At 42.4% G+C, this 13,948-nt stretch overlaps 1 long non-coding RNA gene across 1 annotated transcript in view; it reads left to right on the plus strand.

Annotated features, from left to right (window-relative positions):
- Positions 1-23: 23 nt before the first annotated feature.
- The window catches only part of LOC129150996 (uncharacterized), a 200,672-nt gene continuing 186,747 nt past the window's right edge, over positions 24-13,948 (plus strand). Inside the window, exons 1-2 of the long non-coding RNA XR_008557797.1 lie at positions 24-69; positions 3,299-3,376. This is a non-coding gene — a long non-coding RNA (uncharacterized LOC129150996). The remainder of the gene's footprint in view (positions 70-3,298; positions 3,377-13,948) is intronic.

A 13,948-nucleotide genomic window follows, 5' to 3' on the forward strand; every position in this document is an offset into this window, starting at 1 on the left:
GCTGAGGCTGTAGCTAGGGGCTGGGGAGGGGTGTTTGCGCAGGCGCGCACCGTGGACGCGGGCACCTAGGTGTGTTCCTTTCGCGGCCTCCCTCTTGCCCACCTGGGCCGGTGCCTTTAGCGAACTGTGGGGGCAGCCCTGGGGCGGACCGTAGACATGGCCGGAGGGCGTGGTTTCCCCAGGTTCAGGAGGAGGTCTCCCTGCTGCAGGGAGAGGGCTTCGGCAGAGTCCTGGGAGGTGTCCTCCTATGGGGCCGCGGGGGTGGTTTCCGAGCCGCGTGGCCCTGGGCCTTCCCGGCTCACCCGGGGGCGCTCCCTCCCGCGCCCAGCTGGCTGGGCCTCCCGTGTGAAGCCGGTTGGTTACAGATTCTTTGGGGCTTTTCAAGGAAATTAAATCGTTTTCTCCTTCAAGATGCCCTTCCCACGGTCCTGCCCAAGGGATCCCACACGGTGGTTCTATTTTCCAGGGGTCTATTTATACTTAAAAAAAAAAAACAAAAATGGTTTTATTGATTTCAGAGAGGAAGGGAGAGAAACATCAATGACGAGAGTCATTGATCAGCTGCCTCCTGCACAGCCCGCCACCCCCGCATGTGCTCTGACCCGGGAATCAAATCGTGACCTCCTGGTTCATAGGGTGAAGCTCAACCGCTGAGCCACCCGAGCCGGGCAACCAGGGGTTTATCTGTAAATGGCTTTTTAAAGCCTATTACTTTCCTCCGCTGTAGACTATGACTCACCCCCGCCCCTGTGGTACCAGGTACTGAAGTTAGTGTTAATCATTAGCATTGTCCTGTCGCTATAATGCGACCAACATAGTGTAATTTTAAGGTTTCTAGTGGCATCATTAAAAACAGTAAGAAGGAACAGTTTTAATAAATGGGCAATAATTCGGAATATTATTTTAGCAATATAAAATCATTACTACTATCTTTAAGTTTTTTCATGCTAAACCTTTGAAAATTGTGTGTATTTTACCCTCACATACACTTGCAGCATACCTCAGTTCAGTTCACATCACACTAGCTACATTATCAAGTACGGAATAGCTACTAGCAACTCCTGACTTTTGAGTTGTAATTTGGGACCCTTTCTACTTTGGATTGATTGTATCTTGCTGCCCAAAAGTTGTTTCTTAAGAGTGAACTTTAATTGAGCACCAATTTTCTGAATTGTCTAGGACAGTGGTCGGCAAACTCATTAGTCAACAGAGCCAAATATCAACAGTACAAACGATCGAAATTTCTTTGGAGAGCCAAATTTTTTAAACTTAAACTTCTTCTAACGCCACTTCTTCAAAATAGACTCGCCCAGGCCATGGTATTTTGTGGAAGAGCTACACTCAAGGGGCCAAAGAGTCGCATGTGGCTCGCGAGCCGCAGTTTGCTGACCACAGGTCTAGGATGTCCAAGAGAAGGCTGAACTATGTCTTGTTGTGTTTTTTTGTGTGTGTTCCTAGTCCTACAATTTACCCTATCCCTCCAAAGGCCTAGAGAATTGTAGCTAACACTAAAACGGTTCATGTAACCCTGTATATTGCTTCTCTAACAACTCATTTGTAGCTATAGGCTCAGCAGGGATTTCAACCCTGGCTGTACAACAGGATGAGGGCTTTTCAAAAAGATAAATGCCCCTCGGGGAGAGGGAAGTGGATTATTTGGATTTAGTAGATGTGGAGTGGGGACATGGACGTGTTTTTATTTCTTTTCTAATAATTCTTTATTGTTGAAAGGATTACATATGTTTCCCCCCCCACACACACACACACATACATTGAGCCCAGCCTGCCCCTCCCCCCTCCCCACCATGTTTTTAAAAAGCCACACAGGTTCTGAAACCTAAGCCAGGGTTGAGAACACTGATCTCAACTATCAGGGGTTGAGTTTGGGGTTTACAGAAGGAATCTTGCTATTAATTCTACTGAAAAGTGTTCTTTCTCCCCTTACCCTCCCAATTAGATTAGGCACAATTTTCACTGGTTTGACTACATCTACACCCTTTTTTGCAATATCTTTGCCCAAGGACATAATATTTCATGGCGTCTTATAAAAGTACTTAATCTTTTTCAATATATCAGCGAATAGCTTATACTGAGGTTGGCAGAAGTAGGTTTATGGAGGTTCGTGTGGGAAAAGACATGCAGGTTATGATTATTACAATAGCTTTATTAACTCAAAAAAAATGTCACAATGCAACTGTGAACCTACTTTTTCCCTGCCCTGTATAGACATTTACTTATAGAATATACAGACACTCTTGCTGTCTGATATTCCAGTTCGAACAATAACCATTATTTGAGGGGTAGATCTAGCAAAGCAAATCTCATCAGGGGAGAAAGTCAAATAAAAGATGCAATGCCCCCTCCCAGTGTGTCCTGGTCGTTGGGAGGAAATGGGCAATAGAATTACCAATGGAACTCTCAGAAGTTCCTTCCTTTATCTCTTTTCATGAGAATTGTCATCTAATGCTCCCTCCTTGGTCTTAAGTTCTCTACTAAGGACCCAAAGCAAAAGCTATAGTGGGAGTGATCGTTCACCATACATTTTTCTTTTTAGAGGGGTGATGTAAAGAAGAGATACATCTAGATAAGATCCATTCAGCTAAGTTTTTAAAAAATGCTAAATGGTTTAGTTGGGGTGTTCATCATATAAAAATTGCTTCCTGCTTCATTCTCACATAATAAATGAGGTTTCATAAGTTCCCATATACAAATGTATACATTCATGCATTAATTTATATTTGATCAATATTGTGATTTATGAACAAGGCAGACGATATTGAAGCTCACACACCTTTCCCTTTGGGTCTATACTTACTGTCTTGTATTAAATCTTGTTTATGAAGCAAATTTAAGATTTGCTTTTGCTCTAAATATATGGCTGGGATTCTTTCATTTAAATTCATTAAACAACACCATCCCTTCTACCCTCCCCCAGCCACACAACACCATTAATTTGCATCTGAATAGGATTTCTCTTTCATTCCTATGCTGCTGTTTATGACTTGGGTTGATATTCGGGAGCAAAAGAATTGCTTTACGGGTCTTAAAACAAAAAGAAAACTACAGAATTGTTCAGGGCGGGTGGGTGGGTGGGAGGGGATCAACCAAAGAACTTGTATGCATATATGCATTAGCCATGGTCTCAGACAGTGGGGTGGCGAAGGCCTGGGGCGGGGGCGGGCCCGGGGGGGGGGGGGTGGTTAATGGGGGGAAAAAGGAGACATTTGTAATACTTTCAACAATAAAGATTAAAAACAAAAAGAAAACTATAGAATTGACTACATTTTGTCAACTACAGGCAGTCTTCGGGTTACCTCGTGGTTACGTCACCATCTCTGATAAACACCGACAATGCAGTATTTACCCACAAGTAAAGGTCAGGAATTGCTGTCTTTCTGTTAAATGTTTTATACTGTTTCACTTCATTACCGCTGTGTATGTGCTCTTGTAGGTGGGTTCTGACTTACGGCGAAAATCGCATTACATCGCACCGTAGGAACGCATCTTCAATGTAACCCAAGGACCTACTGTATTAGGCTAACTGCTGAACTAGCCTTTTAAATCTAATTGTGATGATATTAAGGTTGGAACAATTGCAAACTAAACGAAGCTTAGCGAAGCTGTCCTAGTAAGAAAACTTGAGCTAATTAGACAACAAATTTGAAAGCCAAGCCATAAAGGCCGCCACAAAAGTATGGTGAAAGATCTGGCTGACAGCCTCACCTAGAACCCCAAACTAAACACCTGCTTTATGTCAAGGCAGGATACATTTCCTTAGGGGCAGGCCGTCCCCTGGAATCAGCAGTACCCAGCTCCGAGATAAAGTCTTCCTACGGCATGACAACTAACATGTCACCCTCCTGCTTGAAATGGCTCCCAACTGCCCAAGAACAAAGTCTTCTACCTACAACTCCAGGCTTTCCACACTCTGGTATCATTCTTCCAGTGCTCACAGCTGTTACATAAACATGCCTAACTCTCTCCCACGTTAACTAACTCTTCCTTGATAGCACATATCCACCCTGTCACCACTTCCTTCTTCTCTGCTCCAATAGCCATCTGCTGTGCTTTCCTGCACACTTCCCTGTGCTGGGCGGCTCCTGCTGCTTCACTGGAATCACCCTCATCTTGTCACTGAACCCAGTGAGCACTTTTTACCCTTGGCCAGCTTAACCTTCCCCCCGGCACTGCTGACTGCTCTTTGAAGCGCTCCCTTGCGTTGCTTTCTCTCTGCTTTTCTTCCTACTTCCATAGTCATGCCTCAGTCTCCTTTACACACTCAGTGTCGCTATCAACCTTGGGGTGTTTATCAAGGCTCTGTCTTGGGCCTGCTTTCTGTTTACTCCATACTCTCCACCTAAAAATCTTCTCTCTTCCCAAGATTTCTGCTTCCTTGTCAAATCCCAGATCTATGTCGTCATTCCTGATCTTTCCCCTTGAGGCCCAACTGTTTTATGGATGTCTCCACTTGGCAATTCAAATTCAACCTTGATTTAAGCTCAGCTTCCCAAACTAAAATGTCAGTTAAAATTTGCCTTTCAGCTCAGTATTAGCACCACTGTCTGCTCAGTTCCTTTGACCAAAAGCCTAGTAGACATTCTTGACTTCTCCTTTAACCTCTATAACCTGTAAAGACCAAATCCTATCTCTTAACTCTCAGATCTACCTTTCTGCATCTTGACCACCATTACCATAGTCTAGGCCACTATTATTTAGACCATGAACTATTATAATAGCTTGCAAAACAGTATTCTTACATCCAGTCTTGTTTTCCTCCAATTTATTTTCCATTCTGTAGCCGGAATGGCTTTAATTCAAGTTTACTTCTTCCACTTCCCTGCTTAAAACTCTTTTTGTTGTCCTTAAGATGACATCCCACTTTCTTAACATAACTTATAAGATTTTCTGTATCTATCTATCTATCTATCTATCTCTTTCCCCTCATTCCATGCCATTCTTCCTCTTGCACTCCTGGCCTCAGCCATAGAGGCCTTCTAGCAGCCATTCATATATTCTGCATACTCTCATTATGCCTCCCGGCCTGGAATATGGCTCTCCTCTGCCCGCTTCCCTAGAAACACTCTTTAAAATATATATATATTGGTTTTAGAGAGGAAGGGAGAGAGAGATAGAAACATCAGTGGTGAGAGAGAATCATTGATCAGCTGCCTCCTGCATGCCCCATACTGCAGGGATTGAGCCTGAAACCTGGGCATGTGCCCCAACTAGGAATCGAACCGTGACCTCCTGGTTCATAGGTCAACACTCAACCATTGAGCCATGTGGGCCGAGCCCTATAAATACTCTTCATACTTTGTTGTTTATCTGTGCTTTTTCCTCTGTTTTCATCCTTATAAAGCCAGTGTCGGCTATTGTCCCTGGCATGTAGGAGGGACCAGTTTGTACTTACTGACCGACTACATAGATATTCTCCCAAATAAACTCAATTCTTCAGCCTGTCTGAGCTTTTGGCCATTTTTCCAGCACACATTGTAATTTCCCATCTTGGAGCGTCTGCTTGTGTTAGTTTTTCTGCCTATATTGCCTTCACCCTCAATTCTTACCCTTCCCATCTTTACCAATTTTAAAGCTTCAGTTTAAATTTGACTTCTTCCAACATACTATTTTCTTAATCAGTACAATTAGGGCTAGTCTTTCTTTCTCTTCCCAGAAAAATGCACATGAAAGCAACATTTTGAATACATCTTCTGAATGCCTAATCAACCCCCTAAAGTCTATCCATCCATCCCTTTGGGCTCCATCGACCTGTGACACAGACTGGCTAGGTGGATGTTCACTAACCCATTTCCTCCTCTTCCTGAGCACACAGCTACTACGTTTCCTGGCCTCCATTGCAATCAGGAGTAGCCATAAGACTGTGAGCTCTACCAAGTGCACACCAATTCCAGACCTTTAAAAACCCCTTACACATTTTCTTCCATGTTCCTCCCCACCTGTGACGTAGATGAATGTGATGACCATAGAAGCCACATGTTAAAGATGGCAGAGCTATGAGACAAAAGGAGTTGAATCACCACATGGAAGAGAGGTACTCTCCAATCAGATATACTAGTACTTATTTTAGACTTTATGTGAGAGAAAAAAATATTTTTATCAAGTTGAAGTATATATTTTTGTATTTATTACAGCAGTTAACCTATCTTAACTAACATAAAATGCTTGGTTAAAAGTCTCTGGTTTATGCCCGGCCGGCATGGCTCAGTGGTTGAACATTGAGCTATGAACCAGGAGGTCACAATTCGATTCTTGGTCAGGGCACATGCCCAGGGTGCAGGCTTGATCCTCAGTGGGGGCGGGGGGGGGGGGGGGGGGGGGGGGGGGGCGGGGGCGTGTAGGAGGCAGCCAATCGATGATTCTCCCTCATCATTGATGTTTCTATCTCTCTCTCCCTCTCCCTTCATCTCTAAATCAATAAAAAAATATTTAAAGAAAAAGTCTCTGGTTTGCAAGAAAACAATAAAATGGTCAGCAGGTGCCAGGGATTAAAGGGGAGGGAGGAATAAATAGGTGGAACACAGAGGATTTTCAGGGCAGTGAAATTCTTCTGTATATAACTGTAATGGTGGATACATGTCATATATATTTGTTCATGCTATCAAGGGAAAACACAAAATAAACAAATATAAGTAAATTATACAGTATGTTAGAGGTGATATTAAAAAAAAAGGAAACAAGATAGGGTAAGGAGGGTATGAGATTCTTCTTTTTTACTTCTACATAGTAAAAAAGCCTGGGGCATGATATAGTTTTAAATAGAATGGTCAAATCAGCAAATGACAAGTGCTGGCGAGAATGTGTAGAAAAAGGAACCCTAGTGCACTGCTGGTGGGAATGCAGACTGGTGCAGCCACTGTGGAGAACAGGATGGAGTTTCCTCAGAAACTTGAATATGACACTGCCATTTGACCCAGTGATCCCACTTCTAGGAACTTATCCTAAGAAACCCGAAACACCAATCAGAAAGAATGTATTCACCCCTATGTTCATAGGAGCACAATTTGCAATAGCCAAGATCAGGAAATAGCCCAAGTGCCCATCAGTAGACGAGTGGACAAAAAAAGCTGTGGTACATTTACACCATGGAATACTATGCAGTAGTAAAAAAGTAGGATCCCTTACCCTTTGAGACAGCATGGAGAGACCTGGAGAGCATCATGCTAAGTGAAATAAGTCAGTCAGAGAAAGACAAGTATCACATGACTGCACTCACATGTGGGATCTAATGAACAAAATAAAGTGATGAACAGAGTGGATCCAGAGACATGGAAGCATGCAACAGAGTGCAAAATATTGGAGGGAAGGCAGGGGAGGGTGGGTGGGTGGGAGGTAATCAACCAAAGACCTTGTAAGCACATATGCATGGCCCATGGACACAGACAACAGGGTGGTGAAGGCCTGGAGCAGGGGGCGGGGCGGTCTGGAGGGGGGCAGTGGGGGGGGGGGGGGGGGAAAGGGGAACATATATAATACTTTCAACAATAAAGATTTTAAAAAAAGATAGGATAAGGAGGGTATGGACTACAGAAGCCTGGGGCATGATAGTTCTAAATAAGGTGGTCAGGGTAGGCTTCACTGAGAAGATAATGTCTGAGCAATGATTGGAGGTTAAGGAGTTAGCCAAAGTGGAAATTTGGGGGAAGAATGTTCCAGAAAGAGCATTACATCTAGAGCAAAGGTCTAAGTTGGGAGCTGCTCATGCAGAGCATTGTAGACCATTTTAAGGACTTTAGTTTTACTCTGTGTGAAATGAGAAGCCATTGCTGGTTTTTTGTTATTTTTTTAAGCCAAGATCACAAGACTATTTATTTATTTATTTATTTATTTATTTATTTTCGTTAATCCTCACCTGAGGATATTTTTCCATTGATGTTTAGAGAGAGGGGAAAGAAGGAGGAGAGACAAAGAGAGAGAGAAACATCAATGTGAAGGAGACACATGGATTGGTTGCCTCCTGCACCCTGACCAGCACCGAGGTTCAGGCCTGAAACCAAAATTGAACCCGGGGACCCTCAGTCCATGGGCTGATGCCCTAACTGCTGAGCCAAACCAGCTAGTGCCTATTGCTGGGTTTTAAGCAAAGAAGTGCTATTTTCAAAGGCGTTGAGATTTTTTACTGTAGGAAGCACAAATAGGAGCAGGGTCATAAGGAGCTGTAGAGTCAGGACAGTGTGTGTGTGTGTGTGTGTGTGTGTGTGTGTGTGTGTGTGTGTGTGTGTGTAGTTGGCAGGATACGGAGAGTTAGGACATTTTTTGAAGACAGTGCCAGCTGACTCCAAGGTTTTGACCTGAGCAACGAGGTAATGCCATCAATAGGGAGAGCTGCGGGCAGAGCAAGTCTGGGGTGAATATTGCTAGGGTTTCGTGATCTTTGTTGTGGCCTCTGTTGTGGCTTCAATCCAAAGGCCTCTTCTCTGATTTGATGTTTCTCAAAATCCTTACTGCCAGTCCTCTTCCTCAGTGTTGCAACCCTCTTAGTCTTAGATTAATTTTTCAGGTACCTACCCCAGCCAGTGTAGCTCAGTGGGTGAGTGTTGTCCTAGGAACAAGGAGGTCATGGTTTGATTCCGGGTCAGGGCGCATGCCTGGGTTGCCGGCTTGATCCCCAATGTGGGGTGTGCAGGAGGCAGCCGATCAATGATTCTCTCTCATCATTGATATTTCTTATCTCTCTCTCTCTCCCTTTCCCTTCCTCTCTGAAATCAGTAAAAATATATTAAAAATATATATGTGTAAAAAAATAAAAAATTTATTTTCAGGTACCATATTGCCTTGCCTGGTTTCTCTTACTTAGACCATAGTTGGTAAATCTTTTTGCTAAATATTATCCCTTAGGACACTGGTCCTTGAGTGAATATGAAGAACTCACTCCTACTGGGAAAAAAACAAAATCTCCTAATACTTTCATTCTTTTTCTTAACATTTTTTTCATAAAATTAATTTTTTATTAAAAATCTTTCTTAAAATTATATTTTACAACAACTGAACTTTTAGAAGCAAATTTGATGCTCATTTTGCATGCAATATTGGAGGGTTAATTGCTCTAGGTGTAAAGATGATGGGAGCATTTCTTCTTCCAGTTTTTAGCAGAATATTTGAATGTTGATTGGGAAAAACTCTTCTTAAGGATAAAGTGAAATATACTTTCCATATCAGCTCAATCTCTGACTTCTTTATTTTGGGTCATGTGTAGGAATTGTTGAGTTTACAGCGGCTAGAATGAGGTTTGAACTATGCCAACTGCCTGTGAAGACCTGGGTTGAAACTATGATTGTATTCAGGTCCCTGTGTGATTGTGATAGAGGAACTGGTCCCTGTGGTCGGGTTTGCACTAAAGTCATTGCGCAGCAAAACTTCCCCACGGCTACATTTTTTATGTTTCATTTTCAGGCTGTGGGTGCCACAGGAGCAATTAAAATTCATGAATAATGTCTGTTTCCCCCTTGATAAATAATGTGATGGCCTGCAGTCTGTTAATATTCATGGCAAGGGACATAACAGGCTATTGTGTTAGGAACAGTGTGGATGCAAATTGTAAACATTTATCATCTCCAAAGTTTCAGGCGATTTTCAAAGCAATGTCAATTGAAACAGATGCTCTAAACTCCTCAAATAAAACAGTCGTTAGATGATTTCTCCACATTCTCCAAAAACATTTGTCTCCTAGTAACTTCTATTTATTATGTCAAATAATATTGTAAAATCTACTAGACAGTGAACAATAATGGATAAAAAGTTTAATGTAATGCCCTCTAAAATGGAGTTCCTGTTTCTTTAGATGCTATGAATGATTATCAAAGCATATCAATAACTCTTTCTATATGTTGGAATATAGTAGTAAGTTCCCTCTGCATGTTCATTAGAAGGTACGCTATATACATGCTAGTGAAAATTTCCCAATGTATTTATCTACAGTCTCCAAATTTTGCAATTGATATTATCTTCACTCATGAAAATCACTGATCATAATAGGAAAGTTCAAGGATTTGAAAGTCTTAACATTGAACTAATATTTTGTCAAGAGGGGGAAATTCTTTAAAAATTATGTCTTCTGCCCTAGCTGTTTTGGCTTAGTGGATAGAGTGTCGGCCAGTGGACTGAAGGGCCCCAGGTTTGATTTCGGTCAAGGGCACACGCCTGGGTTGCGGGCTTAATCCCCAGTAGGGGGCATGCAGGAGGCAGCCAATCAATGTTTCTCGAATCATTGATGTTTCTCTCTCTCTCTCCCTCTCCCTGCCTCTCTGAAATCAATAGAAATAAGATACTCATTTTCAGTGTTTTGATAGGAAATATTTTGTGAGTTAATCAGGAAAGACTTTATGGAGGAAGTGAAATGAGGTGAGGATGTAGGGGAGGCAAACTCTAAGTAGGTGAAAAGAAGGGGTAAGTCAGTGCATTGGTGAGAAATACCCCAAGGAAGAAGAGAAGCTTGCCTTGGTGTAGTGGTAGAATTGGAGGTGAACAGATATGTTTGATTAAAATGAAAGATAGATATATGATAATAAGAGGAAGAAAATCGAAAAAGGCCAAGGCATTTAGATTCTATTTTGAGGCCCATCTACTGTTGGGAGGTTGGTTTCTTGTATACAGCGATTCAGGTCATACAGAAATTAAATTCCAGCTCTATCACCTACGGATAATATGTTGTCTAGTGATTTAATATCTTTAAGCCTCAGTTTCCCTTCTATCCAATAGAGATTATATCGACCAAGCAGAGTTTTGAGGGCTGCACGAAATAGCATTTTCCTTGTCACATTAGCTGTCATCTCCTCTCTAGTAAATAGGCAGGGACCAGAGGCTACAGTAAGAGCTTGTGAAGAGGAAAATGACATAATTAAAGGATGGATATGGTGTCTTGGGAATATTAATTTTGCGATGGTGTGCAGGATGAATCGAGAAAGGAGAGCATGAGTGTGTTGAGGGTGAGGGAAACCAGGAAAATGAGCTCATTTGACCACACACAAAGACGCAGGGCCCTGAGTTAACCACGCGGGCTACGGCCAAGCCTATAGAAGTGATGAGTTCAGGAGGGAGGGATGGAGGGATTGGGTGAACACAGAGCCAAATGTAGAGAATGAAATCAGGAAGAAAAATTTATTTCAGGATGAAGAAAAAAGCATCAAATTAGTAGAAGAAAGTACTAAAGAAAATCCTCTAATGAACATTTGTTTTTTGTTTTGTTTTGTTTTGTTTTGCTTTGTCTGCCTGGTGGCTTAACCCACTCTTTCCTTTGGGTTAGCTGCTCTCTTTGATGACATGTCTTTTATCTGGCTTGGTGATATGGTCCCAATTATTATTGTGTGTGTGTGTGTGTGTGTGTGTGTGTGTGTGTATGCATTAGAATGTGAAATGGGACTTTTTCTATTGCCTTGAACTTTTGGCCAAAGCCCAAATCTGAGAATAATTGATAAACAAGTATCCTTACAGCTGCCATTTTCAAGGCAGAGTTTAAGACACTGTCCCACAATATTTACTGTAAGGCAAAAAGCAAAATAGACAAGGAACCTGGTTATCACCGTTACCACCAGGAACAGTCTATGAAGACATTTCTCAGACAGGATTACCTCAAGAGGATTTATAGGGGAATCTGTGCTTTTTGGCCTAGACCCTGGCGCCTGGTGCTGGAGCAGTCCACAGTGGCATGGCAGACGAAGGCACCGGTGGGCACAGGCTTCACTTTCCCGTTTGGGTAAAGGTACGTGGATTTTCCTTGGAGTGACTGGGGTGGGGCAAGGAGAACAGAAGACCAGACCATTGCCACCTGCTCCATCTGCTTCTCCCCACGTCCCTGAGTTATAGAAAGGCCTGGGCTTAGGGGAGCAGAAGCACTGACTTGCTCTGGATCAAACTGGACTTTTTAATGACTGCTCCTGAAAGTGGTTCCACTCTCCGCATGTGACAGGAAAGTGATGGTTCTGCCTGGATCATGGCTAAGGGCCGAGAATGGACACCTGATGAAGCAAGCTTGAAGGCAGTGGCGAGGGAAAGTCAAGCTGCCTCATCTTTGCGCTCTACCTATCCATCCTGTTCACTAATCACTCCTAAATGCATCGATCATGTTGGGGAAAAAATACATCAAATGTTATCTGAAGTCATCGCTGAGTGGTGCCTTTTCGTGTCTTCTTTATTACAATTATTTCTATTTTTCAAAATTTCCAAATAAAATTTTAGAAAGACAAAAAAGAAAGATGGAGAGGAAAGAATCCATCAAGAGATGGATCAAGAGAAAGAATCAAGATCAAAATTTGAAAGGAAATGAATCATCCCCAATGTAGTCTAATGAGCTGCACATTATATTTATACTAGAGGCCTGGTGCATGAATTCATGCATGGTGGGGTCTGGCCAGCCTGGCCCAATAGGGCCCGATCAGGGCTGGGCTGGTGGTGGGGTGGGGGTGCGGGGGGCATGGGAGGTCAGCTGGTCTGGCCCCCGATTGGGGTGTGAGTTGTGATCGGGGTCCAGGCTGGCGGGGGTGGGGTGGGGGAACGGGCCACGGGAAGTTGGCTGGCCGCCCCCACGCCCAATTGGGCCCATTGGCAAGCTGCAGTGCATGTCATAGCTACCAGTCGTTCCAGTCGTTCTGGTCTCTTGGCTTTTATATGTATAGATTTCTGTTGAAATGTCTTTTCATTTTCATGACACCACACTACTGCTGACCCTGCCACCTCCCTCTTGGGAGACAGCAGGGAATTCATAATTGATATATTTTTCTCATATGAACCACCACACCACTGACAGGATTATCTTCCCCAAATCTGTTCTCTTCTGACGTTTTCATTGCTTCCCAACTGTCCCAAACAACGCCCCAGCTTTGAGCAGGCCACTTTCCTCAAAGGGCTGGGTTTAACCCTACTTGAGCTCTTGCTAATTTCAAACATCCAAAGTAACCTTTCAGTCTATTCAAACGGTAAGCCTTTCTTGGAGCTCACCTTGATTCCCACCCCTTCACTAATGTCAGATAAAAAGAAGCACTTGGCTTGGGAGTTGGTTACATGTCAGAATTCTCTCCTATTTCATACATGTAAATTGTATACAGACTTGTAAACTCCACAAGTGATGGGACACGCAGTGTGCTTTTGTATGTTTACCCCCATGCCACATACTACATTGTTTAGTACATAATAGTCTCAGAAAATATTGTCGAATTTAAGTAGTTATCATGAAACTATTTAGTCTGTTAATTCATTCCTAAAACTAATAGGATTCTGGCACTTAAAATAGCCATTGGTTCCTTTCTGGAATCTTGTAAACTTTCTAAATAATCTTTTCACCTATGATATATAGTCATATGAAATTAATTTGACATCATAATGTCTTAAATGTAGATAAAAGAAAACCTGTATTTAAATCCAATTGAATGTGCAATGCAAAGAAACACTTCCACATTTCTGTCATTTAAAAATTACTTTTGAGCCTCCGAACAAGGGTTATTAAAAATAAACCATTTTCAACCTTCTCCTTACTCCCACCACCTGGGAAGACTTTATTTTCTTGACCTTTCTGAACAGATCCCAGGAAATAAAACAGAGGCTCATACTTGTTTTCGTCACAGTTAAATTTTTTTATTTGTAAGTAAATTTACCCTGACTCCACACAAGCCAAGAATTAAAATGCAAATAAGAGAGATTGGACATAGTCAAAGGTCAAGCATCCTCTCAAGTCTACAAAAGGACCATGTCCAATGGGACTGACAAACATGAAATACTTGTGTGAGCTGTGTTTGTCAGAAGGCCATGATATAGTGTCTTACATTTGATTTGACCTCATTAGCAAAGAGTACGGATCACAGTACTGATCTAGGTTTAGTTTTTTAAAGTTTTTTCTTTTTTAACTCCTTACTTCACCTCGCACAGAAACCCACCAACACCTTTTCTTTAATCCCCACCCCCTCTTCCCTGCAACCCCCAGCTCTATTGTTCTTGGCAGCAG

Source organism: Eptesicus fuscus, chromosome 12 (genome assembly GCF_027574615.1).
Source record: "Eptesicus fuscus isolate TK198812 chromosome 12, DD_ASM_mEF_20220401, whole genome shotgun sequence".
Taxonomy (NCBI): domain Eukaryota; kingdom Metazoa; phylum Chordata; class Mammalia; order Chiroptera; family Vespertilionidae; genus Eptesicus; species Eptesicus fuscus.